The sequence below is a fragment of the Macrotis lagotis genome, chromosome X, assembly GCF_037893015.1.
Source record: "Macrotis lagotis isolate mMagLag1 chromosome X, bilby.v1.9.chrom.fasta, whole genome shotgun sequence".
Classification (NCBI taxonomy): domain Eukaryota; kingdom Metazoa; phylum Chordata; class Mammalia; order Peramelemorphia; family Peramelidae; genus Macrotis; species Macrotis lagotis.
Window position 1 is genome coordinate 308446147 of NC_133666.1, and position 25341 is coordinate 308471487.

At 38.2% G+C, this 25341-nt stretch overlaps 1 protein-coding gene across 5 annotated transcripts in view; it reads right to left on the reverse strand.

Moving 5' to 3' along the window:
• Positions 1 to 25341, reverse strand: part of CTIF (cap binding complex dependent translation initiation factor) — a 464369-nt gene that overhangs the window by 360663 nt on the left and 78365 nt on the right. The window contains exons 1-2 of one of the 5 annotated variants that reach the window (XM_074204169.1): positions 19607 to 23188; positions 17446 to 17561 (exon numbers count right to left, since the gene is read on the reverse strand). The exons of 3 other annotated variants lie outside the window; for them this stretch is intronic. The gene's annotated coding sequence lies outside the window, so the exon portion shown is untranslated. Of the gene's footprint in view, positions 1 to 17445; positions 17562 to 19606; positions 23189 to 25341 lie in introns of those variants that run through there. One more of the 5 variants, XM_074204170.1, reaches the window with a different exon arrangement.

A 25341-nucleotide genomic window follows, 5' to 3' on the forward strand; every position in this document is an offset into this window, starting at 1 on the left:
ATGGGTAGTACTAGACTGGTGGAGGGTCTCAAAAACCAGGTTCACTTTGATTCTGGCTCATCAATTAACTGGGAATCTTTTTTAAAGGGTTTTGTGCAGAAGAGCAATTGGGTCCTGTGTATCTAGGAGGATAAAGAATAGCAATTGTGTGAAGAATGAAGCAGAATGAGCCCTGATTCTGGAGTTAAAAGATAGGCATTCAAATTCTGTATCTGACACAGTCTACCTGTGTGACCTTAGGCAAATCATTTAACCTTAATGTGATTCAGGTTTTTTCTACCTGTAAAAAGAAGGAGGTTGATCTCCAGATGGTCTCTGCAGTCTCTTCCTGTTCAAGGTCTACACTTGTAATGAAGGAAAGATTGGAAGAGGCAGAGACTGGAAAATAAGGAGTTTTAGGAAGAAGCTATTGAATGTCCTCATGAGAATAAATGAAAGAGAGTCCACACAAGAGTGGTGGCAGGCAATGCAGGGAGAAAGGTGACGGTAATCTGTGAAAAGCTGAGGTTGAATGTCAGATTTGTTTGGAAGTACACCCACTAAGGTCTCAATCATGGTGTAGGCATTAAGAAATATTAGGACAACATCTTGCCTTGAAATTCTCAATCTCACTTGAAATAAATATCTGAAGTCTTTCAAACAGGAGATTTAATCAAATTTCAATTCCCAGAAAGCTAGAAGAAATATCCCCTTGTTAAGACAGAAAGGGTCCCAGTATTTTTCACAGACAAAAAAATCAAAGGGGAGGAACTTTGTCTGCCAAGACCAGATCTTTGGGTTTCTGGAAAGACAGACCATAAATATTTCTATATGTTACTAGTACTATTTCCTTAGTGAGCTCAGCAGCTCCCACACATTCAATGAGTTTTTATGCAAATAATTTTCAGATTTGCCCAGCCCTAACCTCTCTCCAGATTTCTACATTCATCTCCAACTTGGATATCTCAAAGACATCTTAAACTCAATATGTCCAAAAAACTGAATGTATTATCTTTTCTGCAAAACTGTCTCCTCTTAACTTCCCTATGACTGTCAAAGACCTTAGATATTATCCTCAACTCTTCCCTCTCCCTTTCTTTCCATATCCAATAGCATCCCAAGTCCTATCATTTCTACCTTTATAACATCTCTCATATACGCTCCCTTCTCTTATTTGACACCCTGGTGCTGACCCTTATCACTTCCCTCCTGGAATATTGTAATAATAAAGTCTTCTGACTGTTCTCTGCCCCAAGCCTCTCCTTGACTCCAATCCATCCTTCACTCAACTGTCAAATTGATCTTCCTAAAGAACAGGTCTGTCCATGCCCTGCTTCTATTCAATAAACTCTAGTGGCTCCTTACCGCCCCAAGGTTGAAATATAAAATCCTCTTTGAATGCCCTTCATCATAATCTGATTCAGGGCAGCTAGGTGGCGCAGTGGATAGAGCACCAGCCCTGGAGTCAGGAGGACATGAGTTCAAAACCGACCTCAGACACTTAATAATTACCTAGCTGTATGACCTTGGGCAAGCCACTTAACCCCATTGCCTGGCAAAAACCTAAAAAAAAACAAAAAAAATCATAATCTGGTTCCTTCCTATCTTTCCAGAATTTTTACACTACCTCCCCTCCCCTCCCTTCCCCTCATATTCTGCACTCCAGTGACTCTGGTCTTTTTTTTCTGTTTCTTCAAACAAGGTGCTCTATTTCCCAGATTCAGGAATTTTTACTATCATCCATGCCTGGAACTGTTTCCCTGCTTTCTCTTCTTGGCTTTTCTGGTTTCCTTCAAGTTTCAGTTAAAATCACATCTTCTGCAAAAAGTCTTTTCTAGTCCTCCTGAATCTTCCATCTTCCCTCAAGTCTATTTTCAGTTTTATCTCCACCAGTGACTGGGAGCTTGTTGAGAATAGGAGCTGGTTTTTTTTAAATCTTTAGTGCTTAGTAAAAATATCTGGCACATTGTAGGTGGTTAATAAATGTCTGCTGGCTTGTTGGTCACGTTCTAATTCTGTTTTGCAAAACAAAAACACATATACTCTAAGTTTAAATGTTGTACCTTGTTTTATCTTACTGTGGAATTTTGTTTTTTCTTTCATAATTAACTTAAAATGTAAAGGATCACGGCTTGGATCAGGAAGAGAATTTCAATTAGTAAAGAAAATTGTCCATTTCAATCTTCCTCTAAGAACGAATGCTTGTTTACTAATTAATTGTCTCTGACTTGGCTAAAAAGTATAAGATGGACTTTTTCTTCCACACCTGGCAACTGAATTGTCAAGGGAAATGATGGGGAAGGAAGAGTCAAAAATATTGTAATCAGGTAATAGTTAAAAAAAAGAGAATGTGATCAGGGGAACATACTGAAGCACCTGATACCCCCTAAAATGAATCTAGTTGCTTAGCATTCAATAAACACACCAATCTCAGCTACTGAAATTAAGACTATTTTATTTTTTTAAAGCATGGGAAAATTGGGCAGCAATATGAAATAATAGGATTCAAATTATCACTTCACACCTTTTGCCAACAATCTACAAATAAATATGTAACTTAGATATAAAAGTTCACATTTATAATTAAGAGAAATCCAGAAATGTGTTATAGATATTAAATCTATAGAATGAAAAAAAATTCATTACTAAACAAGGTAGAAAAAAGATCAGAGAAGACAAAACAGGTAATTTTTATTGCATAAAACTAAAAAGATTTTGAACAAATTTTAAAGATAAAAAGAGAAACAATTAAATGGAAAATTTTTTTGCAGCACATTTCTCTCATTTCCAAGCTATATAAAGAAACTGATTAAATTTATCTGAAAAAAAAACTGGTTAACAGAAAAATAAATTGATATGAATGAATAGTTGAAAAAATATTTTTCCACAACTCTTCCAACATTTGTTATTTTTCTTTTTTCTCATTTTTACCAATCTGATGTGGTGTAAGGTAGAACACCTCAGAATTGCTTTAATTTTATATTTCTCTAATTAATAACTTTCAGTAAAACAAAATTTTTTGAAGACTTATAAATTGATGAATGAAATGAGCAAAAATGAAAGAAAATTTTATACAATGACAATAACACTATGAAAGACAATCATCCTTGAAAACTGTAAGACCCTATGATCAACATAAACCACCATCTAAGAGTCTAAAGATCCTGACAGGTGTGATGGAGTGTGTGTGTGTGTGTGTGTGTGTGTGTGTGTGTGTGTGTGTGTGGTGTATGTAATATATTCAATAAGAGAATTTGTTTGGCAGGGTCCTGCGCGTCTGTTACAGGGTTCTGCGCCTTTCGACATCATCTGAAATGTGGGAGATACCAGAGATGGGTTTCTGGGAGGATGAGAACAGCCTCTCTCCATTGGCTGCATAGCCAGAACAGGCTGTGTCTTTAATAGTACTGTACTAGAACAGTTTCACTTTTTTTAGCTACATCTATGGGCTGAAAGTCCTATTCAATCACAGGACCAAAAACAGAGATGTGGGGGGGGAAGGGCTACCTTCCCTCTTCTTCCTTCTAGGTCCTGTTGCCCCAAGAATCAGGTTTAGGGTTTCACTCCAGTGCATTCATTCCTTTTCGGTTGTAGTTATCGGCAGTGGAGGCCCCAGACCCAAGAGCTTGAGCCGTGGCAACCTTGGAGGCAACCTTAGAGGCAGGATTCCAGACTGGATGTTGGTGCTTTTGTTGGGTTGCAACAAAAAGTCCTGAGAAGCCAGGGTGTCTGGGACTTGAGCTCAAGGGGGTAGAGAGTGCTTTGGTCTTGGAACTTGGCAGGACTATTCTATACAAGAATTGAGCTGAACTCTGTACCTAATTCCCTTCCTCTTTCCAAGGTGGGATTATGCCCTCAGATGCTGGAGAGGTTAATGCTTGCATATTTGTTCTTGCTATACCTTTGAGGAAGGTAGGTATGCCTATATTCCTTTGCAAAAGAAAATCTGAGTGTTAAGTGCTTAAATAGAACTGGGGTTCACAACCTCTAAAACTGGAGGAACACAATCTTAAGGGAGAGAGATGCTAGCCATCCTACATCCCTTGAGGTTCCTGGAGAACCAGAGGGGAAGTAGGAAATGTAACATATGTGACCAGCAAGCAGTATATATATAACCAGGGTAGTCACTGATATGGTTAGCCTGCCTGCCTTTCTTCCTTCCTTCTTCTTCCTTTCTTTTCTTTCCTTAGAGTAGGAAGGGAATAAAATAGATCTCTACTAATTAAACTAAAACAAAATTTCATCTATGAAAAGCAGAAAAAACTTATTTCACAGCTTGGATTACAGATGACTGGATAAATGATGATGTCCTTGGCAGAGGGAAGTCAGAAAATGACAAGGTTTGTGTAGGGAAAAGAAGAAAGTTCAAATTTGAACAGTTAATAGGTATCAACATAATTTTCCATCCATGATATCCTTATCTGTTCCATCCATGGTAGCCTTATCTGTTCATAAAACTACCAAACTCATTCAAAATATGTTTATTAAATAAAACTATTGTATGCTCAGCTCCATTATACTACAGAAAACCTTGAGTTTTTATCTATTCCTGTAAATTTTACAATCTCATTTTCCAAACAAGACATAAAACAGGCAAATTATTTCTCAAAATTGTACTTTTAAACAGTAAAGGAAACAAATCAAACTTACATTTAAAAATAAAAAGGCTTCTCAGGGGCAGCTAAGTGGTGCAGTGGATAGAGCACCAGCCCTGGAGTCAGGAGGACCTGAGTTCAAATCTGACCTCAGACACTTACCTAGCTGTGTGACCTTGGTCAAGTCACTTAACCCCACTGCCTTGCAAAAACAAAAACAAAAAAAAAAGTCTTCTCAGAGACAGGCATAGTAAAAAAAAAAGTTATTTGGTTTCAATTCTCATCCACCTGATCTAGTACCTAGGTTCACTATGACACCTAGACACCTGGCAGCTGCTCAGCCACATTACTAAATGTGGCTCAGGTTCAATGAGCCATTTGCCCTTTCCAGGGAACACAAAGTCATGCATTAGGAAAGACTCTGAAACCACATTCCCTTTAAATCTTCACACCCTGTAACTGGTGTGATAAAATGGAAAGAATACTAGACAAAGGTCTCAGAGGACCTGGGTTCTTTAATAGTACTGCACTACTGTTCTAGTACAGTACTATTAAAGACACAGACACAAAGGTCTCAGGGGACCCTAGGACATTGAACAAATCCTGAAGCTCAATTTATTCATCCATAAAAATAAAGACTGAAGCTTTCATGAATTGTGAGGGTTGGGCACCGTGTTGATCAGAATTCTTAAATAAAGTTGTTTATTTTTTATAGGGCTGTTTTTGTATAAATTGTTCTCCTGGCTCTGCTCACTTAGCTCTGCATCAATCCATACAAGACTTTCTTGAATCTTTAAAAATAACTCTTTCATAATTTCTTTTGGCATAATAATATTCCATTACATTCATTTACCATAATTTGTTCAATCATTCTCCAACTCTGTTACTACAGAAAAAGAGCTACTATAAATATTTTTGTACAAGCAGATTCTTTTCCTCTTTTATCTCTTTGGAGAATTATTCTAGTAGAAGCATTATTGGACCAAAGGTTACTACAATTTAATAATTTTTTCTTACTCTTATGTTAAGTGAGAAGTACTGAAAAGAGATATTACCCTCTCAGTGCCTGTTATACATTTTTTTCATATATATATATTATTCCTATCATTTTCAAGACATCCCTATGAAGTAAGAAAAAGTAGGCAGCATTCTCCTTCATTTTAGGTATTGAGAAAAGAAAAAGGACCTGCCCAGAACGCACATCAGTTCAATGGATCTAATGCACATCATGGGATGATCACACCTTTTCTTCCCCCTACCCACTTCCAATGGATCAACTAATGAATATTTGCTGGGTTAACTGTATATCTAGCCCTATGGAGAAGAGAAACAATATTTATTCTCTTTAATCCAAGGAACACTAAGTCTAGGTTAGCACTAGGCTAAGAGAGAAGATCTGTAAGATCCAGAATGAAAATGTTCTGACTCTACTTAGGGATGCAAGTCTGATACTGTGAAACCATCAGTGAATGATATGAAAATAATCAGGAACCAAAGTGCATGGTATGGATTATACATACAATCAGATATTTGAGAAAGGAAAGGTCAGAGTAGGTTGCAGGAGTCATCATGGCTCATGGAGATGATACAACCTAAGCTGTATCTTATGGCAGAACAAGACATAAGCAAAAAATATGGAGTTTTGTATGAATACAAAGACTAGCCTGGCTGAAGTAAAGGATCCATGGTACAGACAGAAGACTTTAGAAGTTGGGTGGCATAATTTGATCATCAGATGCTGAATCTATAGGATTAACTGACTAAATTGACTGATTCCATAGTGACCCTCTTGGAGGTCCTGACAAAAACAGTTTGCCAGTCCCTCCTACCTAAATTAATTATAACAATTCTGTTCTAGTCTCATTTCAGTTAGTTGCTACCTAAGGGCTCTTAGGGGATGAGAAACTCATTGGAAAATAAGAGGCATAAAAAAAGAAAAAATCAAAATTCTTTTGGTCAGGAGTTAAAAAAATTCAAATCTCATACTCTTTTGGTGATACTATTAAGTCAACATTATTATAGAGGCAGCTAGGTGGCACAGTGGATATAGCACCGGCCCTGGAGTTAGGAGTACCTGGGTTCAAATCTGGCCTCAGACACTTAATAATTACCTAGCTGTGTGGGCTTGGGCAAGCCACTTTAACCACCCCATGGCCTTACAGAAACTAAAAAAAAAAAAAAGTCAATATTATTATTTTTATACAAGAAGGAAGGGACATATTTGGCTTTAGAGGGTTTACTGTTTAATCAGAAATAAAAAAAAATATATCCTTTATATACTTGAAAATTTCCAGACACACACAGCTTTAAAATAAGTCTTTCATAGCAATGTCAGGGTTATCCAAAGGTTTACAGCCTAATAATAGGAATAAGTCACATAGACATAAAACTACAATACAAAACAAAATATAAGTTAGTGGGGTTGATGGTTCATTAAAAAAGTGTTACCTTTTTAGGAATTTGGGAAGCAAGAGAGCACTCACAACTGCATCTTGCCTAGGGATTAGAGCAGAATAAAAGCTATCCACCAATCTTTCTAGTTCCTATGGGGGGAAAAATTTTTCTCTTAGACTGTGGAAAGACTTCTCTAAATCACGGAGACATATGTATGTACCACCAAATACATATATAAATCACATTAGGTATCTGAAGTGAAACACACAGTAACAGAAAGAATAGGTTATAATCCCAGCTTTCCAGGAGAGAAGACATACTCAGCATGTGCATATGTTCACATTTAGGGGAAAGGATGATATATCTTATATTTGTGTATTACCTTTAGATATTTTGCATCTATTATTTGTGAGATTTAATGGTGGGTTACTTAAAACTCAATGAACTTCAGTTTCCTCATCAATAAGATGTAGATAATAATATTGGCACAAATTCTCTCTCATAGTTGCCATGAGGGTCAAATGGAAATATTTATAAAGGCTTTGAAACCATAAAATACTGTATGTGCTACTATTATTATTTGTTTTACAAAGCCAAGTCTGAAAAGGAATGGCAAAACTCACCATGATGTTTCCTACATCTCTTCTCTCTCAGGTTTTTCAGGATTAAGTAGGAAAATGGGAGGGATGTGCAAGGAAAATAGCAAAAGCTGAGATTCTGTCTTCCTTAGTACTATTCTCACCAGTAATCAGAGTTCCTTCCTGGTCATATTGTCTTATCTTGCTATTAGCAATACCTAGTACTTATATACAGCTTTAAGTTTTGTGAAGTACTTTACAAATATTATCTCATTCTAGTCTTACAATAACCTTTACAGAAGAGAAGAGATTCCCAAGGATGATACAGATATTAAGTCTTATCAGAATTTGAACTCAGATCTTTCCAACTTCAGGTCCAGTGTTCTATCCACCACATCCCCGAGCTACCTAATTGTTGTCGAGTTGTTTCAGTCATGTCCAACTCTTTAAGACCCCATTTGGGGTTTTCTTGTAAAGATACTGGAATGATTTGCCATTTTTTCTCCAACTCATTTTACAGATTAGGAAACTGAGGCACACAAGGTGAACTGATTCAGGATCACACAGTTAGTAAACTGACTAATTATATCCCCCTACCTTTAACCATCTCCCACGAGGCTATATCCTGAGATTCTTACAAACTCATTATTCCCTTATGACCTTTGAAGAAACCAAAGCCCAGGCATGACCATGCTATCCGGCAAAAGGCATGGATTAGCAAAGTCCAGAGCCACAGCAAGACCTCCAGAGTACTCAGCTATGACATCTTCCCCCACTGCAGCTTAAAGGCTACTCCCCTGAGACTGAATGGAATTTAACACATGCCCTCTGGCTATCAAACTCTACTGGCTTGTCCTGCTGCCCTACAGGCCTAATGATGATGTACAGCATGAAAACTCACAGGGCCAAAGAAGAACAATACAAAAACACTTCTTTATGGGGGTTCCAAGCCAGGGAAGGAAAGGGGGGAGGTGATTGACTCCCACTTGGACAACTTGTTGGGTATGTGAGAGGGGGGATTCCTTATGTATTAGTAGGACTACACATAACTGTAGGGGTCTCTTCCAACTCTCAAATTCTGTAGCTCTCCTTAAACACTAGCAACTGGTTTGCTTCTCCACTATCTAGCTACTCTCCTCATCCCAAAAACATTTCATGATGTTGAGCCAGAACAAAGTTAGAGGAACTTGGCAGAGAGAAGACAAACCAAGCACTCAATTAACTTAATACATATGAGGATTTAGTTTATTAATAGTTTTCAATCTTATATATTAGGTAATTCTCTCAACAGATATGAATGTAGGACAGATAGTTTTATCTGTTTGACAGATAAAGAAACTGAGGCACAGAAAATCTAAGTGATTTGTGCAGTTACATGGCCTATTGGTAGTACCAGCCAAGACTAGAACCTAGGTTTCTTGACTCTCAGTTTATATTCTTGCCACGAGCCCCCAATTTCTTATTTTTGATTTTTCTACCTATTTAAAAAAAGTTTTTACACTAATCTTTAATTTCTACATCATCACCTAATTCAGATATCTCACCCTTCTCAAATCCTACTCATTCTCAGCTTTGTTTATACAGTTTTTCTTGCCTGAAATACCTCTCCTTGCCAAATTCTAGTCTTCTTTTATTTCACTCTTCTATGAAGTCTTGGATGACTGTTTCTGTTTTTAACACTTGCATTTGTGGGTGTGTGTATTATATAACTATTTGCACATACACATATATGAATACACATATATATGCTAACACATGGATGTTTAAACATAGGTATATATTAAATTTAGCATCAGTAACATTGCTCTATTTGTGTCCCTCCTGAACCTTCTTCTATTTCTTGCATTTTTAAAGATCTTACTGATGTTCTTTCCTTACTCTTGCATCATAGCTCCTTCTCCCTCCACTGGCCCCACCCCAGGCAAATAAAGTCCTTCTCTGCAACAAAAGTGCTATCAAGAAAATCAAATTTGAGTTGTAATAGTTGTGTTTGAAAATACCTTCAATGACTTCAATTCTCTCTGATCCCTCCCCACATCTAAAACATAAAGCTTGAATACAGGTTTACTTGTTTGGTCTCAATGGGTGTCAGTCTGGTCTCCTTGGGACAGGGCTTGTACTTCCCTGCCTTTCTCACAGTGTTCAGGACAGTACAGGTTACTAAGAAGTTTGGATATTTGCCAATTGATTGGTCTATCTACAAGAAAGCATTCTCCTTAATTAAATAAAAAAAAAATTATCAACCCAAGAGAAGTTTAACAACTGGAAAAAAGGGATTGATTTTGGAAAAATTTCTCTTCGGCAGGTCTTCTGTGATACAAAAGACAACAACACATGAATGCTGAATCATTTTACTTCAGAGAAGATCTCAGTAAAAGAGTAAAGAATATATACCAGCTTGGGATAAAACCTTTCTTGATCCCCTTGGATTTGCTAATCTATCCCTAGGGAGGTCAAATGATATTTCCCAGATAAGATGATCAAGGAGACTAGGAGAAAGACAGATAGAGGCAGACAGACAGACAGAGAAGGTAAGAGAGAGGAGAGGGAGGGGAGGAAGAAGGGAGGGGGTGGGGGAGAGACAGAAGAAGGCAGGAGGGGAGAGGCAGAAGGTGACAGCTATAGGCAGTGAGACAGAGAGAGGGAGGAGACAAACAGACACAAGAGACAGATCCAGAGATAGCCAAGGAATCCAGGAGCCCTTGCTCTGCAAATCCCTCCCATTGCCTCTGTTTCCAATTGCAGCTGCCACAAATACCAGGACTCTGGCTTCTATTTCAAGCCTTGGGGCAAATAAGCCTTGGTGTCAGAGAACCTCAGCAGGAGTCTCAATTCTGCCCCCTGACTGGGCCCAAAAAGCCCACCTCTCATGGGCCAGGCGTCCTCATCTAGAAAGTAAGAAGCTTAGACTTAGAACTAAGATAAATTCAAAAATGACATGAACAATTACCCAAAGGATTTAGTTCTCACACTCCTAACAACAACAGGAGCAAGGATCTGGGTAGGAAAATAAATTCTTTAGGATGCCTAGAGCAGCGCCTCACAGAGAGGTAGGATGCTCACTCCTCCCCGGGTGTCCAAGGTATCCTGAACCTTGCAAGAAAATCAGAGAAACACAACATGAAGCAACAGACCCTGATCCTCAAAGACCACCAGAAACCATCCAAGTCAACCTATACTCCCCCACTAAGCTGTGCAGTCCCTGAGGCTTGAATTCTAATATAGACACTGTGTCTGGCTTTTCTTTAGTTCTTTAGATCTCAGGTTCAATCCTACCAGGAGTATGAGAAAAACAGGCACTGGGTTCAAATCCTTCCTCAAAGACTTGCTACCAATATGACCTAGGGCAGGTCACTGACCTTAATGAGCCTCAGTTTCCACATCTGTAAAAGGAAGAGAGATTGGCTGGATTAGATGGTCTCTCAGGTTCATTCTAGTTATATGGCCAATTACTCTGCCCTCTTTCCTTTGCTGCAGTAAACAATTGTAGAAGTTCACATTTGTTTACAAGCTCTTTCCTTGGGCATAACAAATGATGTTCTTGACATCAGGGAGGTGATGCCATGCCAGTCAAGTGGATTTGAGGGTAAAGCCATCAACTTCACTTTCTCCTCCAGTCACCTGGGTCAAGTGACAAGACATGGATGAGGATAAGGATGGTCCTGGATGCAACGGGAGACCTTTAAATCTAAGGTCTTTCCCAGGTCACAGTTTGCCTGAGGCAAATAGGATTATCCTGATTTTTCAGATGTGGAAACTGGAGAATCCTCTACAGAATAAGATAATTCTAAGGACTCTTCCAGATATGAAATAATTTTTTAAACTTAATTTTATTTTATCTTTTTGTTACATTTTGAGTTCCAAATTGTCTTCCTCCCTCTTCACCCTGCTCTAGAGGCCACCATTTGACACAGTTATATGTGTGAGTATACATACATGCATATATATGCATGTATATACAGACATAGGCAGATACATGAATGTGTAAAAATCATACTAAGAATACTTCTATTTATCAGTTTTTTCTTTAGAAGTGGATTGCATATTCCTTTCTAGGTCTTTTGTAGTTGATATTTATAAAAGTCAAAATAACTTATTGTTCAATTATTCTTCAAACAATATTGCTATTACTCTACACAATGTTCTCTTTCATTCTTATTTCATGCAAGTCTTTCTGTGTTTTTCTGAAAACAATATGCTCATGATTTTCTTACAGCACTATAGCATTCCATCACAATCACATACCACAACTTGTTTAGCCTTTTCCCAATTGACAGGAATCCCTTCAATTTCCAGTTCCTTGCCACCACAAAAAGAGCTGCTATAAATATTTTAGAACATAAAAGTTCTTTTCCCTTTTCCTTGGTGATGTTGAGAAACAGACCTAATAATGGGATTAAATGCGAAATTCTAAGAGTCTAGCTATGAGTCCAAGGTAACATGATTAGGAAGATCTGAATATTTCTTTCAATCTACTGCTCTTTGCATCATACCATAAAATGATCAAGGCAAAAACACTTTGACACTAAAAATGCCAAACAAATGAGATAAATTTGGATAATATTTTGTTGATTTAGCTGAGTCCTTTCAACTACTCCCCTAAACTGTTCTTTCTTCTACAAGTTCTCTCTAATTAATGGCAACCTATAAAATTCTTTTGGATTTTATAGGATATGTTTAGAGCCTGTGTTTTCTCCTTAGTCAGATTACACCAATATAAGCTACCTGTTCATCTAGCTTGATTCCACTATCAAAGAGATACTTCTCTTTATATGTTTACTAGTTAAGACTTGGGAATATCCACTAATTTCTCTCAGCTTCAATTTCCTCATCTGGAAAATGGGGATTAATAACTATCTTTCTCAGAGAGTTGTTGTGAGCATTAAATGAGATAATGTGCATAATTGTACTTTGCTAACCTTAAAATACCATATAAATGTTGTTTTTTAAAAAATAATTAATAAAGTCAGGGATCATGGCTAAGGCCCTGTACCAAGTGGACCAAGGACAGGGCCCTGTACTAAAGAAATGTTTGTTGAGGAAGGAAGAGAGTCAATTTGGCATTCAAATACCCACCTGCAGACCTCAGAAGCCAACTGGTTTTCAAAACCAGAGCCAATGAGTAAGAAGAGTAGTTTAATAAGTAACATGCCCAAAGCCTAACCCTCCCATCTCCTCATTCTTATCTATTTCATGGGCTTACATGGGACACAGGGGGCTCCATCAGGAGGCTAGTGTTATACTGTCTAGGGGTGATTGATGCTCCTGAGATAAAAAAAAAAACTAGAGAGAATGGAAAGGGACCAGAGAAAACTTTAGATGTCAAAATATCCAACACCAGTGATTTTGCTGATGTCTTACTAACTTTGAAACTCTATCCACTGTGCCAGACTGAAGCCTATTTGTAATTAATAGTCTTAGAGAGCTGTTCAGAGAGATTAGGGAACCCACCCATGACCACACAGCTAATAACTGTGTCAGAAATGGGATGTGAACCCTGGACCTTCTGACAAGTTCAGCACTTTACTTATGTGATACTGCTTTGATAGAGAAAACTTTGTAAGGCTATAAAACACACACACACACACACACACACACACACACACACAGAAAGGAAGGGAAGTAGAATGGTGAGGAAGAGCAAGAAGGGCCTGGAAGACAAAGCTATCAGCTCAGAGTAGGTCTTGGGCAAAATATTTAGATCATCAAATTTTATTTTGGTTCCTTCCCACCTCCCCTTTCATCATCTCTCTTTGCTAATTATCCATTCCCTTCTTAATTACCAATGGTTTTTTGCATCCTGCTACTGTTAGTTAATAATGACTTAAGCTCTTACCCTCATCTGAAACCCTGTACCACATTTCAAATGCATTTTCCCCAGGCCAAAGGCCAACTTGTCATGCTACTGCAGCAGCAACTTTCTTCGTTCTACTTTCCCTGGGGTACCGGGAGCCAAATTCTGCCAATGAAATATGTAGGCTTCATTTCTGCTCTGATGATCACAGTGATTAATCCTTGCCACCCCATGCTAATTGGTTCTGGCTATCCTCAGTAATGACAGTCCACCTCGTCCAATTCTCTCAGATCTGTATGACAGCAGATGGCCTCCTACTATTAATAATGACAGAAGTTGAATGTGATGGAAATTATAATGTTCAGGCCTTTGATGCAGCTCACCCTGGTTATTAATACATGCTCAGCACTGAGCTTCTGCCCAATGTGTCTCTTTGGAGCCTGCAAACAGTGCCAATTTTTCCATATGGAGAAAAAGTGCTTCAAAAAGTTATTTCAAAATCATTTCCATGCAAGTTTGAGTTACCAGCAATAGAAAGACTTCATAATTATGCCTTCTTATCTGTGCCAATCGGGAGTAAGGAAATAGGTGATTTTAAAAATCTGCTGATATTTCCAATACATTATAGTAGAACGAATGCCAGACTGGAAACTGGGAGCCCTGATTTCTAATCTTAGCTCTGCCAGTAACAAACTGTGTGAATTCACTTCATTTAGTTAAATCTTATTTTTCTTATCTGCAGAATGGAGGAGGAAAAGGAATCCTTTCACCCTGAAAGGATCTTGTGAGGATATAATGAGACAATAACTATTAAAGTACCCTAAAATGTCACATGTCAAGCATTATTACTATTATAGGACCACAGAACTTTGAGCTTGACAGGATCTTAGAAATCAGCTAAGTCCCAATTGTGGAATAAAATTTTTCTTGTTGCTATTGTTGTTCAATTGTGTTTTTTAATTGTATCCAACTTTTTGTGTTCCCAACTGAGGTTTTCTTGGTAAAGATAACAAAGGGGTTTCCCATTTCCCTCTCCAGCTCATTTTACAAATAAGGAAACTGAGGCAAAGAGGATGAAGTGACTTGCCCAGGGTCACAATGCTTAGTAAGTGTCTGAGGCCACATTGGAACTCAGGATGACAAGTCAATTTTCCTAAATCCAGGCCAGGTACTCTAGTCATTATGCTACCTAGATGTCCTAAACTAAATTTTAGGGACAAGGAAATTAAGGCAAATTAATATGCCCCCTAATTCCAATTATGTCTCTAGTTTCAAACTTTTCTTTGGCTCGCTTCTGTTAGCCAACTGGGGTTTTACTTATCCTGTCTGGAGGTTAAAATGATGTCAAATTTGTCCTGAAATGATTAAGGTAAAACAGGGAAACAAGAAATGGGAATAATAAGAGGTCAAATGATCTATAAATTGAGTAAACAATATTTACTTGAAATCCCTTTTTATGCCACCAGTTTATTAACAGCTCTAAAACTGTCATCCAAAGGGAAGCTCTTCTATAGGACCCTATACCTACCACTCATTTTGAGAGTTCTTAAATTTTATTTATTTAAGGCAATGGGTTAAGTGACTTGCCCAAGGTCACACAGGCAATTATTAAGTGTCTGAGGCTGCATTTGAACTCAGATCCTCCTGACTCCAAGGCCGGTGCCCTATCCACTTGCCACCAGCTGCCCCTCATTTTGAGATCAGCCATCCCAAGTTTTTAGTTCAGGCAAACTTGGTCTATGTGACCTTTTTCCTCCTTTCATCTACTCAGCCTCAACTCCTGTGAGCTGAGTTCACTTGTGTCATTCACCTCTTCAAAATATCTACCAAAAAAGTAAAAATTATGATGAATTGAGGTTTTGGACATGGTAAGTTTCAGGTGATATTTGTTTCAGTCTTTAGTAGGTAAAGATATGGTATACAAATTCAGGAAACAAGTATACAAATTCTAACCTCTAAATGGGGGAGTATCTTTTGATTTTTTTTCTCCTTTGAACCTATTAGAGTACATCCTGTACCACATTTATTTCTCCATGTATCATATCTCCCTCTCCCAATTAGGTTGTAAGAAAGGGATGGTCTGTGTTTGCATCTTTAGTTCCTAGAAGAAGGTCTTAAACATAGAAAGTGTTTCATAAATGACAAATAAATAATACTGAATCATATTTCTCTTCTCACAACTTACCACCTGGACTAGAATGAGATTTTCTTCTCCAGTAACAGCTTCCTTATTCTCCTCCATTTTTTTAGCCCCTCAGCATCTAGATCCCCAGTAAGGTCATACTTTTAAGGTTTTGTTTATTAATTACTTTTCATATTAACTGTAAAATCTTCTGTATGGTAGCATTCCTGAAAAGGTCTATTTAAGGTTACTCTTGCAAGAAATTTTTTCTCAGATAGATAGGTTATCTCTACCCTCATTAAATTCAACATACACACCACACTGCTGCTCACTGCAAAATCAACCTTACTGGCAGTTTTGTAATTAAATTGCCTTGTAAACATTAAAATGATACAAAAACTAAAGTTATTATTATTCCTACCCAAGATACCACCAAAGGCACTCTTGCCTCATGCCCATCAAAGAGAATAATGCTGCTCTTTTAAACATTTGCTAAGCAAAAGAGTAAGCAGTTAAGTTTATCTCAAGGTATTTGCTTTGTTTATAATTTTTTGGATCAAAATGTTTGCTACTTCTTATATCTGCTCATCTCCGTACTCTAGCAGGTAGGCCATCAGTCCATCAAGAATTGGGTCACTACAAAATACTTTCAATCCAATTCAACAAATATTTATTATGGGCCCATCAAGATAAGATGGTGTGAATCTGGATTGGGATCGGTCAACACCTCTAGGACTTCTTCCAGTGATATTCAATAACACTGAGTAGCAGAATGGAAAGTAGATAAGGGGAGGAAAGTAGGGGAGGGAAGGTGTTGACCCTGGCCTCAGACCCAGGGCTGAGGACTGATAGGGAATAAATGGCAGGAGAATCTTTTGATACCTTGCCACACAAGATGAACTAGCTTTTCTTAGGACCCTATTCCATACAGGTTAGGCTAGTTTTTCCTGAATGGTTTCCCAGATGGAATATAGTCAAATTAAAACCATTTCAAGTCTTAATTGGTTTAAGGACTGAGGCTCTAGCCACTGACATAACTTTCTAGTGGTCTAAGTATAAATGTCAACCCATGAGACTTCCTCAGACTTCTGACCAATATACCAGTTTTGTCAACAAAGTGACAAGGAGGCTGAGTTCAATGAATCCTTGTATCTTTGATGAGTATCCTTTCCATGCTATGCCTAAATAAAATTCTTTTGGTTAACTGTTACTGGTCAATAAGTGTCTCATTTCATGCCAGTTCTGAACCTGAAGCAAGACAGATTAGGATTCTAAGGTAGGGGAACTGGTTCATTTAGAGGGCCAGGGTTGTGAATAAAAGGTGAGGGTCAGAGTAAATCACATAAAAAAGATTCTCTGAATCCTAGCTTATTCAGGAAGCTTTTCCTTGCTTAGTAAAGACAAAGGTGATGATTTCCCTTTATCTTGACCTCTCCTGAAAATACAATTCACAAGTGTGTCACAGGCTCAGACAACCACAAAATATACCCAGAAGCCATTATGCAACTAATCCTGTAAGTCCCTATAAAGTTATCTGTATTTCTGTCTCCTTTTTTAAATGTTCTTATTTTTAAAATATATTTCTATTTATTTCATTAAATATTTTCCAATCACATTTAACATTTTTTGTCACATTCATTTTTTAAAAGTTTGAGTTTCAAATTCTTTCCCTTTCACCTCTCCCTCACTGCTTAAGAAGGCAAGCAATCAATACATGGATTAAAAACATGAAGTCATTCAAAGAATATTTCCATATTAGTCATCTTGCAAAAGAAAATAGGATATTTTTTAGACTGTATGATTATTTCTGGAGAATAAGGACTGTATCTTAATAAGAATAAAATGACTTACAGTAATGACAATAATAATAACAGTAATAATAATAATTATATAGTAATTATAGTTTTAAGGTTTGCAAAGCACCTTACAAATATTATACATTTATTCTCACAACCCCAGGATGTGACTGCTATTGTAACTCACATTTTACAGATGAGGAAAATGAAGCAGACAGACATTAAGTGCTGAGCCCAGGATCACATAGCCAATCCAAGACTGGATTCGGTCTCCAGTCTTCCTAATCGAACTGTGTCATTTAACTGACCCAAAACAAAAGAGCTGTCAGTCATAAATGAATTCCCAATCCCCAAAGGTCTTCAAAATGAACTTGAATAACAAACATTCATTTGTTAAATAGAAGGGATTCCTGCTCAAGTACAAGTTGGATCAGGGTCTTCATCCCTCCTTAATCAGAGATCCTATTATGATAGTAGCTGAAATTTAAATAGCCTTTTGGTGTTAACAAAAAACTATTAAAGCACTGATCATTACATGAAGCCTATTAGATAAGTTGCTGCAAGTGTTTTAGGTTTGGGGAGTATTTTGGGAAAAGGTTAGATCTATGGAGGAAGTCAGTGTAGGGAATTCCTGGTATGGAAAATCCCTCCATAATGCAGATTGGAATTCATCTGGAATTTACCATCTTAGGAAGTTGCCTGGGGACAATGAGAAGGGTGAGCTTTAGACCAGTAACTCTCATTTTTTTTTTGGTTTTTGCAAGGCAATGGAGTTAAGTGACATGCCCAAGGTCACATTGCTAGGTAATTATTAAGTGTCAGAGGCTGGATTTGAACTCATGTCCTCCTGACTCTCAGGGCGTTGCTCTATCCACTGCCTCACCTAGCTGCCCCTAGACTAGTAACTGAGAGTGTTATGATTCAAACCCGAGTCTTCTCACTCCAGCACCAATGTCCTTGTCATCCAAATTGAAGACACAGTAATTTGGAATCAGATGCTGTTTATATTGTAGCCATCCTCGTACGCCCAAGCATGCCTCCTAAGACCCTGGGCTGAGGACCAGTGAGAGGTCAGTGAGTTTTCTTTCACTCATCTGCCCAAATTGAAGCCTCCAAGTCACTCTCAGCTGGGCCCTCCCCATAACCTTTACAGCACCCCCCTTTATTTCCTGTCATCTTCCTTGAGAATGTAAGCTCTTTTGAAGGCATGGGGCCATCTTGTTTGTTTATACTTGCACCCCCAAAACTGAACCATAGTTAGCACTTAATAAATGTCTTAGCTTTCATTCACCGTACATGCAACCTGACAGGGGCTAGAAAAGCTAACAATCTCAGATTGCTTCATTGGTATCATTGTACTTTTGACCTGTAAAAGAAATTTGAGGTCACTTAATCCAGTCCCCTCCATTTACACAAGTAGTTCATCCTGACCTAATACAGAACTCTAATCTTTGTCTGTTCAAATCCTACCAATCCCTGATAAAAGAATGCAATCCTTCCTAAAATATTTGTTCCATCTTGTGATGTTCCTATATCTGAGGAATACTGCCATTCACCCAGATTCCTATGTCTACAACTTTGGTATTATCTCCAAAATTTCACTCCCTCAGTTCTCACACCAAATAGGTCACCAAAGTCCTGCTATATACCCACTCTCTATTTCTACTACCATTACCCTGGGCCAATGGCACAGTGAATCAGAGCACTGGGCCTGGAGTCAAAAAGACTCATCTTCCTGAGTTCAAATCTAACCTCAAACACTTACTAGCTGTGTGATCCTGGGCAAGTCACTTAACTCTGTTTGTCTCAGTTTCCTCATCTGTAAAACAAGCTGGAGATCACTCCAGTATCTTTGCCAAGAAAATTCCAAATGAGGTCACTAAGAGTCAGCTTCACTGAAAAACAACTGAACAAGGAAAATCAAATATAAACTCTTTTTTGTTATCTAAAATCCTTCACAAAGTGGCTCCAACCTACCTTTCCAGTCTTATTATACATTACTCCTGTTCTCAAACTTTCCATGGGACCAAACTGGTCTTGTTCTTTTGACAAAGAAGACATCTCATGGGTCCACTCCCCATGCTTAGAACTTACTCCTTTCTCATCTCAGGTTTGTAAATGTCCCATTTCCTTCAAAGTTCAGCTCAAGTATCACTATCTACATGAAACTTTTCCTGATTTCCCTCACTGTCCTCTAAAAATTATTCTGTATTTATATTGTATATACTTATGTATTCACATGTCCCTTTATAAAATAGAAAGACTTTGAAGTCCTTTTTGTCATCCTACTCTTAGTCCAGTGGCTGAGGAAAAGAAGCTGGTTAATAAACGCTTGCTGATCTCCTTACCTCTTTGGGGTTCTGTCTCCTCATCTACCTATCACGTGGACTTGCAGCTCTCCGGGATCCCATGCCCCTCTTTTTTTCTCTTCTCCCACCCTTCTACCATCCTGCCCCTCGAATGCACAGGCCTGGGCTTAGGGGTGGGCTGACGAAGCGAAAAGGTCTTCCAGCACAGATGGCCTTAAATTTGTGTGAGCAGACAGCTGCACAATGTGCCTCAGTTCCAAATGGCTCTGGGCCAAAACACCACCCCTTTAGGAGTCAGTGCTTGAACACCAGGGTAGCAACAGGGCTGGGATGCTCGGCTAAATATGGAAATGTTGACACAGGAATTCTCCCCCACCTGAGGTCCGTGAATTTCCAGGCCGATTAGACTGATGCAGACCTCTCTCCCTCTCCAACCAAAATGCTGACGTAGAAAAGCCATACATATTTAAAGGCTAAAAATAAAAAGGTGGAAAGAGCAAGAGTAACAATAAACTCACAAAAAAAGAATCATGAAATAACATGTGTTACTTGTCCCAAAGAGAAAATAGCAGTGAGTGTGCCAAAGGAAAAAAGCATCACGGAAAGTGTTTAAATACTGACTAATGCCCAGCCCTCATCTCTACTTTTCTCAAAGCTAACACATTTCTATTTTTCAAGAAAACAAACTAAATTTTTCAAAACTTCTTTTTTCTAATACTTTTCTTTTTGGGAAAAAGTGCTACTGATAGAAAGATACTTTTTAATATTCTGAGTTTCTGAATATGATAGTGGAAGTTTCAAAACACAAGCCCCCAGGATGGAACAGACCCAACAGTGGGTGTGGTAGATTATCCAACTGTGTGACACAATACTCAAGATAGGCAGCAGAGGAAGGATGAGTGTAGAACAAACTAACTGAGACCCAGGGAAACTAAGGTTCAAATCTCACCTCTGATACTGCTGGCTGGCCTCTACATAGTGCTTTAAAGTTCATAAAATGATCGACTCATGTTATTTCATTGGATGTCATAAACCTATGATGGAAGCCCTGAAGGTTTTATTATCACCATTTTGAAGATAATGGAAATGGGGTTGAGAAAGATTTAATTATTGTTCTCAACTAAAGTCCCAATTTCTCCAGGAAGCCTACTCCAACCCCTCTTGATTCCAGGGTTTTCTATCTTTTTAATTATTTCCTTTTGACCTTGAATATAGCTTGTCAGATAGATATGGTTGAATGCTGTCTCCCCTACTGGACTGTAAGCTCCCTAAGGACAGGGACTGACTTTTGCCTTTTTGTATTCTCAGTGTTTGTAGGCGCTTAATAAATATTTATGGGTCGGTCCATATTTCATGGCTAATAAGTGGTACTCAATCAATTAACAAGAATTTCTAAAGTAGCTTCTATGGGCCAGGATTTGGGAAATGAAACAGATCCAGTTCTCATGGAGCTTACTTTCTATAGGGAAAGACAACTTGTACATAAATGATGAGGTTCAGTCGTTTTCAGTTGTGTCTGATTCTTGGTGATCCCATTTGGACTTTTCTTAGCAAAAAGACTTGAAGTGATTTGTCATTTACTTCTTCAGCTCATTTTAGAGATGAGGAAACTGAGGAAAACAGGGTTAAATCACTTGCTTAGGGTCACACCATTGGAAGACAGGCTTGAGCTCAAGTCTTCCTGACTACAAGCCCAGCTCTCTATCTACTGGGTCAACCTATTCCAAGACCCAGATCAGTCATCTCTAATTCTCCAGACTTAGCCTCTGTAATCCAGGGGAGGCACTTCACAGTCCTTTCATCTTCCCCTTTTAAGTGTTATTTCCCTCCATTAGAATATAAATTCCATGAGGATAGGGAATGTCTTTTTTTTTTGCTTGCTTGCTTCTGTATCCCCAGTGATCATCAGAGTTAAGTGCCTAATAAGTGTGTGCTGAATGATCGATGGAGGGAAAAAATGAGGCAGAGGGAAACTTGTCAAAGGCCAAGGAGGTGGTATACGTCATAGATGGGATTTGAACTAGCACTCTCTCTCTCTCTCTCTCTACTAAGCTAAACTATCTCCTAACCCCTTCCAGCTCTGAATTCTAACTCAGGTCCCACCCAAAGAAAGTTTTGTGATCTCTTACCTCCACCTTTCCAAGTCTAGAATCTTGGGAACAATGATGTCATTGGAAAATCAGGTTTCAAATACGGCAGTATCTCAGCTGATACCTAAACCACAACACCCCTTTTGTTTCTACAGACAGCTATTTGCTATGAGATGTGCTTATCTGACAAGTTCTAGAGCACTCTGGTTGAAAGGAGTGATCAATCACAGAAGAAGGGGGAGGGGAATAGAAAGTTTATTAACTCAATGGAAAAAATCACATTCACTTTCATTAAACTATACAGAGTTATTTATTTATATATGACCTCTATAATTTTTTTAAGTGCTAGACTCTCCTATCAAAGAAACTTCATCTCTGGGTCATCATTCCCTCTGCTATAAAAGTTTTCTCTTTTCCCTAATGAAACAGCAAAAGGTCACCAAAAGAAAAAAAACTCTGAGTATGATAATGAACTTCAGTTGTTTTCAATTCTTTATGATCCTATTTGGGGGTTTTCTTGGCAAAGATACTGGAGTGGTTTACCAATTCTTCCTCCAGCTGATTTTACAGATGAGGAAACTGAAGCAAACAGGGTTAAGTGACTTGCCCAGAGTCACACAACTGGAATATGTTTGAAGTCAGAAAAAAGAACCTTCCTAACTCCAGGCCCATCACTCTTATCTACCATGCCACTTACCTGCCCCAAAGAAGAAGTATGAAAACACACCTTCCTCCTTTCTTTTGGCAGATAGAGTGGGTGGCTAGGGAACTAAGAAAACTGTACCTACTGTCTGATGTGGTTAAAGTGCTGGTTGGCCTTACTGATGACTTCAGAGAAAATGTGGTTAGGAAAGGACAGTGAGACATATAGAGAAGTCCAAGTGTAAGAAGTGAGAATTCAAAAGGTTGTAGACTCCTCACATATTGCAAGTACTTTCTTGAAGGCCCTTGGAGTGGGAGACCCTAGAAGAACACATACTAGTTCACAGTCACAAGAAATGAAATTAACTCTAGTTTGAACTAGGAATCACTTCCAAAATAAGTTGTTAAATCATCAGTTTGAGAAAAACTGATACCAAATCAGAAAACAAAAATCATTAGAAAGTTAGGCATATATAGTTGAGTCAGATCTGCTCTGACCTCTTGGAATAAGTAGATGGTGGAGGAGGAAATGAAAAATGGAAGCAAGGATACTATATAAATTTTTAAGCCCACTCTTTGTTATAGTAAAATCATATCAAAGTGACTATGTTTATGTCCAGCCAGAAGTGTTTTTTAGCTCAGTTTATTTTTTAATTTGGTTTATTTTGCCTTTCTTCATATCTCTAATATTTAGCACAGTTATGGGAAATATAGTACATGTTAAAGTAAATGATTATTGATTCGATTGCTAACAGTAGAGTAATACAGGTAACCATTCTAAGTACTCTTATCAAGAATAGAACATGTTAATTTTCTTATTACCTCTAGATCAAACAGAAACGTCCTTTATTTGGCATTTCAAGCCCTTCAGAATCTGTCTCTACTCCACCTACCTAGTCCATATATATATATATATATATATATATATATATATATATATATATATATATATATATATGTATGTATGTATATATATATACATATATATATATGCATATATGTATATATGTATGTATGTATATGTATATATTAGGTTTTTTCAAGGCAAATGGGGTTAAGTGTCTTGCCCAAGGCCACACAGCTAGGTAATTATTAAGTGTCTGAGACCTGATTTGAACCCAGGTACTCCTGACTCCAGGGCCAGTGCTTTATCCACTGCGCCACCGACCCACCCCTTAAGTCCTTTAATATATTATTGTTTCCCTTCACATACTTTCTGGTCCAGTCAAACTGGACATTCTGCCATACCTCATTTGACATTCCATCTCCTGATGTCATGCCTCTGCAGAGACTAGACCCACGGCCTTCTCACCCGTTCCTCTTAGAATCCTTAGCTTTCAGGGCGCAGTTAGGTGATGCAGTGGACAGAGCACTGATCTTTAAGTCAGTGAATTTAAATTTAGCCTGAGATACTTAGAAGCTTTGTGACCCTAGGCAAGTTACTTAGCTTTGATTGCCTCAAAAAAAGGAGAAAAAAGGAGGAAGAGGAAGAGGAAGAAGGAGGAGGAGGAGGAAGAAGAAAAAAGAAAAAAGAAGAAAGAAGAAGTCTACTCACATCTATCATGCACCCTTTCATGATTCTCTCTCTGTTCCTCCCCAATTTTTAGTGCCTGCTCTCACCAAATTACCCTCCTTCACACTTACCTGGTAACATATTGGATCTCCAAAAGAATGTTTCCTGAGGGCAAGAGCCTTTCCTTTTCTTTGCCTTTCCTTTTTCCTTTCCTTCCCTTTTTTCCTTTCCCCTTTCCTTTCTTTCATTCCCTCCTCCTTCCTTCCCTTTCCTTCCTTCCATGAGCAACACTAAAAGGAGAAAGCCCTGTGTTTGACTATACAAACATGCTAAGATTACCTTCTTCTTCAAGACCATATTTGATTGTTCTTCTCTGCTACTATTCTCAATCTTACCTGTGTTTTTTTTTCATTTACATCACTACAATCATCTCAGCCAAAGTAAATTTGCTTTTACGTGTTATTCAGTCATTTCAGTCTCTGTGTGGCTGCATTTAGGGTTTTCATGGAAGAGATCTGAAATGATCTGCTATTTCCTTCTCTAGATCTTTTGACAGATGAGAAATTGAGGCAGAGAGGATTTAGGTAATTTGTCCAGGGTCATACAACTAGCTGAATTTGAACTCAGGTTTTTCTGTCTCTAGGTTTGGCTTTAAACTAATGAAGAAGTTAATCTTTAGAATCCCTGAGGGCAGGGACTATTTTAATTTGGTTTTTAATTTTTCTTTCCTTCCTCCCTTCCCGCTTTCTTTCTCTTTCCTTTTGTAACACAGGTACTTTTCTTAGGCTCTTATAAGAATAGGACATGGACTTGTGGTCACATTAATATAAGGACCTCCCAAGATGAGAAAAGTCTCTCTATCAATACAGGCTCCCACCTTCTAATCCATAAAATATTAGAGCTGTCAATAGCACTTTAGAGTGAAGTCTAGAGCCCCCAGGGTCCCAGGTCATCATCTTTCTACCAATAATTACTCCTGACCCCTTCAGGGATCGAGAGACTTCCAGCTTTTTCATCAATGATCTCTAATCAAAACCTACTCTTAGGATATTCCTTAAACCCCAACATAAATGCCAACACATTCCCCTTGCTAAAGGATTTGCAGGTTAAGCCTCTCACTGTGAAATTAAAGGATTTACCTAGTATGAAAAGGAAAGGAAGTATCAGAAAACAGGTAAGGGAGTAATTGTGGAGGGAGAAGGACGAGGAAGGAGGGATTTCCATTGTCAGTGTCCAAGCAATATGCTAGTAAGTACTAGATATACACATGGGAAAGTGTCCCAGCTCTCGAGAAGCTGGCATCGTAATATGGAGAGACAACCATACAGGGGAGAGGTTGCAAGAGACAATTGTTTTGAAGTGATTGAGATAGCTGTGTGGTACCACAGTGGAATTCATTACTACACTCTTTTCTCATTGCAATGGCAATAATGATCTCATTACTGTTCCAGAGATGGAAAGCAAGGAATCTAAGAGAAAATGAGAAAGAATGAGATTGAGAGTGAAAGTGGGAGAAAAGGAGAAAGAAT